Below are 12,264 nucleotides of genomic sequence, written 5' to 3'. Positions count from 1 at the left end.
AGAAGTAGAGATTTGACATTTAAGATCTTTATTTTTCCGTAAATTCAAGCAGCTTAAAAAAAAACATCATCAGCGGAGGGGAAAATAGAATGTTCTGTAAACTCAATGGTTTTATGGACACCTAGCATTCAGAAATAGAACCCATTGAATGGTTTATTAGTGCGTGCTGCGTAGGAGGTACAGCTAAGGGAACAGAATGAATGACATTTCTCAGTTTATTGATTTAACAGACACCTATACATCTTTTGAGACCATTATCGACAAATTCCTTCAAAGACAATTGTATATATTGGTAGAGTGTGTACTCCAACTGAAAGGTCTTTATTTCAACACAGTCAGTATGACTGAGATATTTCCAATACAGACCAGCACTGTCGTTTATGCCCAGCCACACTGTTGTGTAATTATACTGCATTGTTGTTGTTCATTGATTTGTGGTTATAATTCTACTGTGCTGGTTTGTTGGCTGATGTGTTTTAACTGTGAAAAAATGAGTTGGCTTTATAATTGGTAACCTTTGTAAGTAAGTAAGTAAGTAAGTAATATTTATTTATATAGCGCTTTTCCAGACCAGGGTCACAAAGCGCTTTAACAATCAAAACAATGCTCAACAAAGTACATACTTTAAAGATCAAGATAATACTGAGAACAACACAGGAGTTCCAGAAAATCAAGGAAAAGCCTGAAAGAAAGAAAAAGCCTTTGTACCTTCTAGTGGCCAGGTAAGGAATGCCAGGAGTGCCAAGCTTACGTGATAAAAGAATATATATATATATAAATAAAAAAAGCTATATTGATTTACATTTAAATTTATATGAATACACTCATTCACTCTTATACCGACTGGTCTGTTTCCAGTCGGCCATCTAGCTGCACTAGAAACGATGTTGCACATCTGATGACGGTATTACAGTAGAAACCAAAATAAAAACATTAATCAGATATTTTTTTATAGAATTTTATGTGTTAAATAAAGGTTAAATAGATTAAGGAGCTACATATGTGTTTCTTTTAAACCTTGTGTTATCTCAAGGTCAAGGTAACTCAGAGGCCCGAAAACAAATGTGTCTGTGGTATCCCTTGTGTTTTCTCCGGGTCAAGGTGAATGACCTCTATGTATTTTTGGAAGCCAGGGACATCTAAAAGCACATGTGTTTTAAGGCACATGGGTCACCTTGACCCGAAGACCGTACAAGAGTTAAAGAGATTCTAAGAGTCTAAGATACCATTTCACAGTAGTGGACAAACATTCAACTCCATATATGTGTTCAGCAGGTATTGAATTAGAAGTGAGCAAAGTTTCATACATGATTAATGTGGAAATATTGATTAAAGTGTCACTATTAATTAATTTAAAATAAATGTTTACTACATAAGAGCCTTGATCATTTTGAAATTTCAGATCAATTCCATTCCTGCCAATGAACTACTTCTCACAACAAATGTGCAATGACTCTCATATTGTCGCATGTTGCTGTATTAAGTTTAAAAAAGTTGGCTGAAAAGTTTGAAAGCTGTGAAATGTAGCGTCTCCTGTTGAGAGAAGCTTCCCGGCCCTCCATCAAAATGATTAGTTAGTGCTTCTACCATTGGGGGGCGACGTTTTATATCCACCAAATTACAACGTGTCTCAGCTTGTAAATGACAGGAGGAAAACAAGGAGAAGGGAATCGACCAGGAGGTAATACATAAACTGGTAAAAATAACAGTCGTTAAATGAGTTAGTTGGGAATATATTTTTTGGAAATACTGAAAATAAGTTGGATTTATATGTATTTCCTTATTTCTACATTCATTTCTATGTGTATCATATTAACAGGGAAGCAGACTCTGGGTCTGCATTTCTTTGATCCAAATTTGATTTAGATTTTGTTCATTCATTTTTGGGTGTATTTAAATGTGGTTTCAACATGAATTATCATTTTATTTTATGTTTGTTTTTTGGAAATCATTTCATCCAAACTAAACAATCAATGCTATATAAAGTGGAGATTTGGTGTAATGATGATTATTATTTAATTCCATCTGATGTTGTACAAAAATGGAGTGCCTTGCTTCACACTCATCAGAACCTTGACATCAAATGGAGGGACGCAGAATATCATCTATCTGCCATCCAGCATCAAAGAGCCCGGCTTAGCAAACCCGAGGCGACAGAGTGGAGGGTCAGTATCCAGGTCAAAGTGAGATGGCTCTTGAGGATTTTCTCCTGTAGGCTTGTTGGTGCATGCAGAACGATGTTCGCTTGTCCCAGCAGATAACGATCCATCAAATCGTTGATCGCAGGAGAATTACGCGTCCATGTCCAGGAATCCCATCCAGGCATGACTACAATTCCTGAGTCAAGCCACCAAAAGCAGGTTATTTCCCTCATAGAAAGATTTTCAAACAGAACTTAATGGAAGTTACCTTTATTTTTCTGAGCTCTCATGCTAAAAATACTTTACTTTTGTCTTTTTATAACACACCTAATTATCTCTCTATGGTTTTATAAATCACTGAGAATACAGACCATTGTGAAGCAGCTTCTTCCATCCATATTGTTATTTATTAAATATACAGTGAGTTACCGAAACAACAAGATCCCGGATACAACCGGACGAAATAACTTTCCCCTGGAGGGCGGTTGGGCTCTCCCTTGGAGATCAGAAGCACCGTCATGGGAGAAGCTTGTAGTAGAACCACTGCTCTTCTAGTTGAGAGGAGTCTTGAGGAGTTACGGTGGCTTTGGTGTCCGATTAGACACTTCACTGGTGAGGTGTTCAAGGCATCTCCCACCGGTAGGAGAGCCAGGACATGCTGGATAGACTTTGTGTGTCAGCCGGCTTAGTAACAACTCTGGGCCCCCGGGACGATGCAGCTTGGATTCCCCAGATAAAGAGGACGAGGACAAAAAAAGCTAAGTGGGATAGAATGTGTTTCAGAACTCTGCACAACCCAGGATAGTCAGCTCGACTAAAAAGTTTACAGCATCCAAATGGTGTATGAGGACACCACAAAAAAAGTAATCCTCTATACCAGACCTGGGAATAGTGCGGCCAGGGGGCCACATGCGGCCCTTTGACTTTATTTATGCGGCAAAGTATTATCATGTGTAAATGGTTGTAATGCATTTATTATTCATTTACATTTTCAACTAACACTTCCCTACTTTTTCTGTGTAATTTGTCAAGTATATAATAATCCTCCCTGTAATGTGGCCCTTGAAGAATTTTACTTGCCCACCCCTGCTCTATACACTGTCCACTTATCAATATTTCTGAATCTTTTTTTGAAATATTCTCAATACTTTTCAAGTTCATCTGCTAACACACCACCACCAACAAGAATTGGGATAAACCATCCAAATTGATTTGTATAACCTCCGTTTGAGTTGGTACAAAAGTGATGTGAAGGCCAAAAACAACCCAAAAATTACACAAACACCATGTAACACCGTGTTTCCATGTAAAGACGGAAGTTTCCTAGAAATGCACTAAACATGTGATCCCTCCCTTCAGCGTACATTATCCCTCTTAATGGTCAGCATAGGGGATTAACAGAAATTAATCACTGAGTATTTATTGAAGCTTTTGAACCCACACAGGAAGAAGGTTAAGGTCAGAAAAATTGTGCAATACTGCTTTTAAAAATAAGGAAGAAAAGAGGGTTTTATTTTTCCAGACAGCTACTCTTTGGTCAAACCGACATCAGCAACGTCATAGATGTAGGTAGATCAATAGTCAGTAGCACTCATCAGAATGCTGTTCCACTTATAAATCAATCGATGGACAACAAAAGGCCATTGCGCAGAGAGCGTTGACTGGCTCACATTTCCCGGCCCAACTTTTCCTTGACTGCTAAATCGATGGGATCCCCTGCAGATGGAGGAGACGGCCACTGAGATGATGGCATTTGTTATCCCAACACATCACATTAGCAGAATTGAGTGAAGAGAGTCAAAAATGTGTTATTCCCAACTATCAATAGGGAACTGTCAACAAGGCCGGGGGTTCAGTTTCTCACCACACACTGTCCTGTGCCTCGCTATCGATCTGTTTTCAGCCTTGGCCTGATGTGAATTGTGAATACCTGATGATGTCAGTTGGGATCGTATGTTCTCGGACAAGGTGGTTGCAAGAATATCCGCAAGGTTATAAACAACAGCTCGGTTTTGTGTTCTAACTATGACTGTATGACTGCATGTTTTTTACTTATCAAGGGGTCCCAAACTTTTTCTATGCCAGAGATCAGTTAAATGTCAAACTTATTTTCACAGACTTTGAGATAAAAACAGAAGTTAAATAACATGAGATTCAAATGTGATTATTTAGATAATTTAGTTATAAATTACAAATTACAAATGTATTTACTTCTGGAAGGAATGAGAATGAGAAATGAATCAGAGGAACAGCACATGTTAGATATTTTGAGATAAGGTCAGAGAGGCCAGAAGGAGATGGTTTGTTCATGTACAGAGGAGGGATAGTGAGTATGTTGGTAGAAGAGATGCTGGGGTTGGAACTGCCAGGCAGGAGGTCGACTCTAGAGGAAGACCAAAGAGAAGGTTTATGGTTGTAGTGAAAGAGTACATGGTTGGTTGGTGTGAGAGAGGGGGATACAGAGAACAGGGTTAGATAGAGGAGGTTGATTCGCTGTGGTGACCCCTGAAGGGAGCAGCCTAAAGGAAAGGAAGAAGAAGAAATGTATGTACATAGACAGAGGCGATAACCAAAAATGCCTCATTGACCAGTATTGGCCCCCCGGACAGGTGGTTGGGGGACCCCTGATTGTATTTAATTCAGTATCTTACACTGCGAGACCTTTCAAACTGGTCATACATGATTGTCAATGTTTTAATGAGATACTTGTCACTGGTCCAAACTTAACTCCACAAAAGGAAACGTGAGATAAAACTGATGAAACTATAAGTGACCTTAGATCCTCAGGTCGTCACAATAGAATTCCATCTTGATTTATTCAATCACAGCAATTGTTCATGGAATACAAGCGTGCAGAGGAACTGGTGCTTACTCTTGAGATATGAGACGCTTTTTATAATATAAATATAAGGAACCATGATAGTAGACAAGATATCATTTTATTGGGGATGTTCGAGAATACTATTTGGATCAAGAAATATTTGCTTCCATGTCTGCTTCTGTAGTGTTTTCTTTTTGTGTTCATATTTTGTCAGTAAGATTTTTATTCCTTATCTTTATTGATATATTCACTTATGCAATGACTTCACACTGCCTTCTTTTCAGATCATTTTTACACGCTTCCCAATTCCCTTAAAGGTATCTTTCCGCCAGGAGCCCAAGGCACATGAGTGTGTGGACGATCAAACTGAAAGGAGGCTTATGGCCCGAGGCTGGACCCTGGTCAGTAACTTCAAGATCCGCCTCAGGAAATGTTCGCTCTGCCTCTGGCCCAACAGAACTGGACACAAGTGAATTTCTTAGTCAGGAGTTGGAGTTGATAACTTTGATCTCATGAAAAACCAAATGGATATAAGGAGATATAAGGGAGCAATAAATGTTTATCTTTCGATTGTATTTGCTGTTGCCAGATGGAACCTGTGATCAAAAGTGTTGCCAACGTATGGATTCTAGACCTAAGTTAAGATGGATTATTGCATCGCCGCTGGCAGGAAGTTGCATAATTACGTGTTTGCTAATTCTGGAGCAAATATGGTGGATCAATACTGACTTATTACTTCCTCTGTGTGTGGGCTGAGTGGGAAATTTATCAATCATTACATACATGCCGAGGCTCTTTTAATTTGCAGACCGCAAGAATACATCAGCCAGCCTGAACAAAGCCTCTTTGTAGGAAACGCATTGGAGCTATTAAAATACTTTTGTCGCAGGTCAAAGGTAAGGGTTTAGTAAAGTCAAAATCGGATTTCTACCCATCTTATGATATCAGAATCAGGTCTAAGCCCTTTGGGGCCTCTTTCTATGTAATGGAAAGCAGGCTGAGTGGTCATTGTTTACACAAACACTCTCTGCTAACAAAGTCCTGTCTGAAAAAATCCGGGACATTTAGCAAGAAGACGTATACAACCATCATCTGTATATCCTTAGGTTGTTTTTAATAAAACTCATGGAAACTTGGTAGGACGTAATACAGCGGGAAAACAGGGTGACTGTGAGACATCTGCCGTTCAGGTCACATGCGCTAAAAAGTTGCATTCTGTACAAATGATACACAGAAACTGGTCAACCTTCAGCTGGTGTAACCCAAACAAAGACAAGGGCTCTTGTAGTTGAAAACGCACTGTCAGAAGGCTTTAACCCCTGTGTCATGATGAACGACCTCCCCTGCTTCCATTAATACATATGCAGTGGTGGAGATGGTTCACCTTGACCCAGATACAGCACAAGGGATACAACAAACACTTTTTTTTTCCGGTCACCTTGACCCAAAGACATGACACGTGTTAATAATCCTGCATTTATCGGAAACAAAAGCAGAAACGAGTGAATAAGAACTAGATGAAACACAAGTATTTAACTGTTCTAAATGAATCCAGGATCCGTCAAAAGTACTACAAAAAGATCTTGAGTTGAGTAACGCGGAGAGATATTTTAATCCCATACAAAGCGAAATAATAAAAGAATCTCCATCAGCAAGCAGATGACTGATTAGCTCACCGTCGGAGATGAACAGAGCTCGTAACTCAAGGCGCTCGTACACCGTGGTGATAGCGGATGTGCATGGTCATGATGCATTTGACAACCATTCATGATCGCTGACCCGCAGTATAGTCGTGAGTGATGACTCATCTCAACGTGATAACGTATTTGATTTGAGTGAGTGCCGTGCTGTTAGCTCGCGCTCACCTTATGGTCACTTAATAAACGGCTCGTAATTACTCTTACAGAGCATTTATTTGATCAAGTGTGTCAATATTTGTCAGGAAATTGATGATAGTGATTTCAGTGATGAATGTTTTACATTATTCCATCACTTGATTCTTTTTTTTTTCTTCCTTATTTGGCATCATATGTAGAGTTTTTTCACAGACAAGATTGTGGGCTCTTTGTTTGATTTTTTCAAGCCATGCGACAAATATCTCTGGTCCTCTATATAATGTCTAAAGTCTATTTATTTAACAATATTTATTATTATCAGGCCAACAAAGACACTATCTTTGTACAATGTCAGCTGTTTAAAGAATATATACAAGAAAGTACCTCTTTGAGACGTCTCTTATAGATGAAACTGGTGATGGCAAAGATATTCTCATTTAAAAAAAAATCTGTTCTGCATTACCCTTGTGTTATCTCAGGGTCAAGATGACCCGAAGGCTCCAAACAAATGTGAATAGTAGCATATGTTTTTATGGAAGCCAGGGAGGTAGTTCAAATTGACCCAGAGGCAACACAAGGGATACCACAAACACATTTGCACATTAACGTTGGATACTTAAAAACCATGTCGCAGAGCTTCATCAGAATCTCCTCAAATGATGTAAATGGTAAATCAAAGTGGTGGGTTAATGAGGCCTCATGAAACAGCTGATGATGTGTCACGATACAGTTTATTTTGAAAGGCCACTAGATGTCACTCTCAGCTCGAAAATATTATGAACCAGAGAGTGAAATCTAGTGGTCTTTCAAAGTGAATATTTGATGATATCTCATCTGCTGTTTCGAAGCCTCATCTTCCAAGTATTACGCAACAAAAGTGGCAGTTGAGGTTTGTAAAAACATCAGTGAAATCATTAACTGAAAAAAATGCAACCCCTAACTGGTACACCATCAAGGTCAAAGGTCAACAGGCCAGAAAAAGAGGACTAAAGCCTGTTTCTAATCCTCATTGGCAGAATACCTCCAAGGATTCACTTATATCCGGCTGAATGATTTCGCAAGTGCTATGTCGGTATTTTCACCACCGAAGATTTCAGCCAAAAATGTTGCAGTCAATGATGAAATCAAACCAAAGTGCCAAAAATGCCTCAGGGTTGTATCAGACTGTTGCAGGAAGCACTTCAGAGTTAGCTGTTGGCAGAGAACCCAGAGCCATACAGAGTGCTTTCGCTTCCGTCACCCCCCCTGCCGCCCCCCTCCCTTCTCACAATGCAATCGCTAAGATTGATGTGTTCATTTAACATTAGCCTCCAGCAGCACAAAGAGGATAAGCACCTGCGCTCTAAAAATACCTTTCCAGATCATCCGAGGAAGAGAAAATCAGATGAGTGAAATTACATTCCAAATGGAGCCCCATTCATACAACTGTGTCCTCCTCGCTTGCCAGAAATCCGCTGTGTAAAAAGTAACACTGGGCTTGCCAACAGGGGTATTCATATGAAAATGCTACCCTTTATTAATACAACAAACAAACTGGGGGCTTGACTGGGCTCCAACAAAGGATGCAATTTTGGCAAACGGTAAATGTTGGACGTCTCAGTTCGGTGTGACACCAGCTCGGAGTGTTTAAGGGTCAGTCGGTGTTTACACGTCAGGAGGAGACGGACGGATGCGAGTCTATAATAGAATCGTTCATAAGTGGCTAAGAGAATGAAAAGATGAAAAGGTGTGATGGATTGGGGACGTGTCCGGTGTGTCCCTGGTCTCCCACCCAAGTATCCTGTGGCGTCTCCAGGCCTCTTTAATGAAGCTGAAGAAGGAAAAGAAGGTGAAAGTATTTTAACTAGTTCAAGTTAAAGCCTAGAATGGCTTCCTTTGTGCTTGGTTCTGTTTTTCTATTGCTTATTTTTAATCTTCTTTCATTCAACAAAAAAAGTACGTGTTGTGTTTAAAACTAAAACACTGGCAATAAAAGTTAAATCCACTTTCTTTAAGTTTTTTCTCACTAAATGTATGAAGATTGAAGTGTCTGTTTGAGAAACAGCACTTTGTTTTTGTCGAAACTATACTTTGGAATGTTTTAATTTTCAGCTCATTTTTTTCCATTTAGAAATAAACCAGTTCGATTAAGAATATATATATATATTTTTTTTTTTCCAAGAGTACTCAAAGATTTAAAAACATCTTCTCAACACGTTCCAAAGTCTATTTTTTCCCACTTCAGCCAAATATTGAATCCTATAACTGTCTCTCTGAAGAGAGAAAAAAAACTTTACACAACCTTGAGTTTACCGCTTTCTACCACCTCACCAGAGAAAATGAGAGAATAATGTTATGAAGTTCACCACTGCAATCATACCACTGAATTAACAGACAAGAACAAAAATATCTTTGAAGCCGTCATCTCCTAGCAACAGGTGTCTCTGCTTAGAAGAACATTCTGTTCACTGCAATTTAACTGTGACTGACTGCGGCTATCGCAGCCACGAGCAGGTAGATTTGGTGGCTAATTTTTATTTATTTATGTATTCATAGTCATATCTCTGGGATCATCAAACCATAAATTCAAGTCAGAATGCTTCATGCTCTAGAAATCAACCCTTGGGTAAAGGATGGAGCTCAGAAAAAGAGCTTTAAAATTTAAATCACCAGATGTTACGATACAACAATCTATGGCAGGGGTTGGGAATTAAAGGTATCTTATAATTCATTTTTAAAATGAATGTTATTTGTATACATATATTAAAAAAAAAAGGCATTTCCGATTCCTAAAATTTACAATTAAAATAAAATACAATGCTAAAAAAGTGTTATTGTCCTATAAATTGTGCAATGTTTCATTCTATATACACGTTTTTTTTTTTTTTTAAATAAAATAAAAGCACTACAAAAAATATAAAAACCAATACCCATGAAAAAAGAAGACAAATAAAAAAAGGAAAAACAGGTTTTGAAAAAAAAAGATCTTTATCACGTTATATGTAGAACTAATTACAAAAGAAGTGATGAAAAAAATTAAAGTATGTTTTTAAAATGTACTTAACCACATACAACATTATTATAATCGTATCAATTGTTTGTCTGCTTCATGTGTGAGGAAGGAATTTGGGGAGTAGAGATGTCTCTGGAACTGGACTCTGAAGAGAAAACCACCTCCAACCTCCAGAGATGGAGATAGAGAACTCTTTATATATTCTACTTTTAAACTATAAATGTCAATCTGCTGCCATCTTGTTCGGGTACTTTTAAACGTGACTTTTACATAAAGTTATATTTGTACGAAAAGATCCATCCTTTTTATTGCCCTAAATATGAATATTGACAACATATGTCACACATACAATACAGCACTTTTAATTTAACCATTTTGTCCACTCTGAACAAGTGTCACGTTATACAGCTTATTGTGTTGTTATCTGGGTTTCCTAATTATTTGATATAACATCCTGTTCTCTCTTTTTAAGAATTACAGCCTTGGGGTAAATAGAGAGCTAAGAATTAACAGTGCTGTATCAGCCGTTTAGGGGGATTTAAAATGTAATCTTAATGAAAAAAATGCATGAATTAAAACACTGTTCCGTGAAAAGCTTTTATGCAAACAATCCTCCGCACAATACATATTTGTTGTGTTGTCATTAATTCAGAATCTCAGCAGATAAAGGTTAGGAAGAGCGTGAATGTTGTGGTGCTAATAGCTGAAGAGAGAAAAATGCAGTCACGGTCCAGTGTCACTCCTATACACACAACGCTTTGACTTTATATGGGCATTTTATGAGGCGTCATCACTCACGGCTCCTCCACATGTAAGTGAGATGGAAAAGAAAGGGACGCGGTCAGTCAGTCATGTCTTAGAAGACCTTGGGGGAACAGGGAGCCGCGATGCGGGGACTTGACATTGCGACGCTGATAAGATTGGAAACCCCCAGTAGTGGAGCAGATGCGGGGAGGCAGAACACCGTGACCACACCTGAGATATTTGATCACACTGAAATATCATCAGCCGGCTTCCCTCGAGGGATGAGCGACGACGAGTTAATTTCATACAGATACAGCGATAGAGAGCAGCGGCGACGAGAGAATTACCAAAATGAGCCACATTACATTACAGGGACTGTCGAGACGAGCCGGCAGATAAATTGTAAAAAGGGTCATTGAGTTTGGATGTCGGTTGTTATTTGATGGAGGAAACGGGTAAGTGTTTCATATAAAGTTTAAGAAAAAGAAAATAATATCACTGAAATAATATATTTGGACTTTTGTTATTTTCTGCCAAAATAAAGATGGAATTTCTACAAAAAAAAAAATGATTTAAAAATGCCAGTGTTTACGCTTAGATCCTTATCCTAGACGAAGAGGATCAATAATACCAATTATACAGAGACTTTTTAATAATAGCAGCATGTTTTTCAAAGAGACAGTTCAGTGAATAACAGTTGAGTAACAACAATAAAATAACTGATCTTATTTCATAAAGCACTTTTAAGTCCAGATTGAGAGCCCTGGAGATGAGAACTTTATAAAGTAATAAGTTCAAAACATGGTCGTGATGAGAGACTTACTGCATCTTGGAGAGGAAGACTTCAACATTTGAAGCATGGGAGCGAGTCAGGAAGTCGGGTTTTGACTTTAGTTGTCCTTTAAGTTATGTCACAAGTGTGAACCAAACCAATAGCTCTATAGGCATAAAATGCCCTTAGAGTAGGTCTCAGTTGCAAAAAGATTGGTGACCCCTGACCCCTGATACAGACTCTGGACCATCTTGCCAACTCTAACAACAGCAGAAATCTTTTGGCTTGGTTTCTACGGGGTTATGCATGCGAGTGCAACCTCCATCTACTGTCCCACAGAGCTTATTAGATTTGTCTACAAAATTGAGATGAAATTCTCGATTGGTAAGAGCGAGAGTGCAGGCGACACATGTACGCCAGCACATATTTAGTTGTGAGCGCTGTTGTAGTGACACTCGTGACTTTGTCGTGTCTGGACCCCGCAGCAATTGTAGACAGATCATTCCTCCCATCATTCACACTCAGACTAAGGGACATCCACAGACGAAATCCCATCTGCCCGACATGAAGGACACATTACAGGAGTGCGTTTGATTCATGTGCCCCCTGGTGAGAGAAGACCCTGCTGTTCCACCATTTATCCTGAAATCTCACCCGCCACGAGCTCGGGCAGAAGACTTCTCATCACTCCCCGTGGCCTCGAACAGAGGGGAGCAAAGTGAGAAATCTGATCCGCTAATTGAGAGCCTTTTAGTATGTTCATGCTAATCCAGACAACACTTTCCCCCCACGTGTCATAGCCTTCAGCTAGAGGAAATCTACCGAGGCATCGATAGCGATACCTGAGTTATCCATCTTAATGAATTCCTCTCTAACCTATTAGTGGCACCAATATAGATCTGTTTTTCTGATACCAAGTCTGGCGGCATCATCGCGAGCATGTTTTCGCATTCATTAGG

This window comes from Callionymus lyra, chromosome 3 (assembly GCF_982586985.1).
Source record: "Callionymus lyra chromosome 3, fCalLyr1.hap1.1, whole genome shotgun sequence".
Taxonomy (NCBI): Eukaryota; Metazoa; Chordata; class Actinopteri; order Syngnathiformes; family Callionymidae; genus Callionymus; species Callionymus lyra.
The sequence above is the reverse complement of the archived record's forward strand: the minus strand, read 5'-3'. Positions refer to the sequence as shown.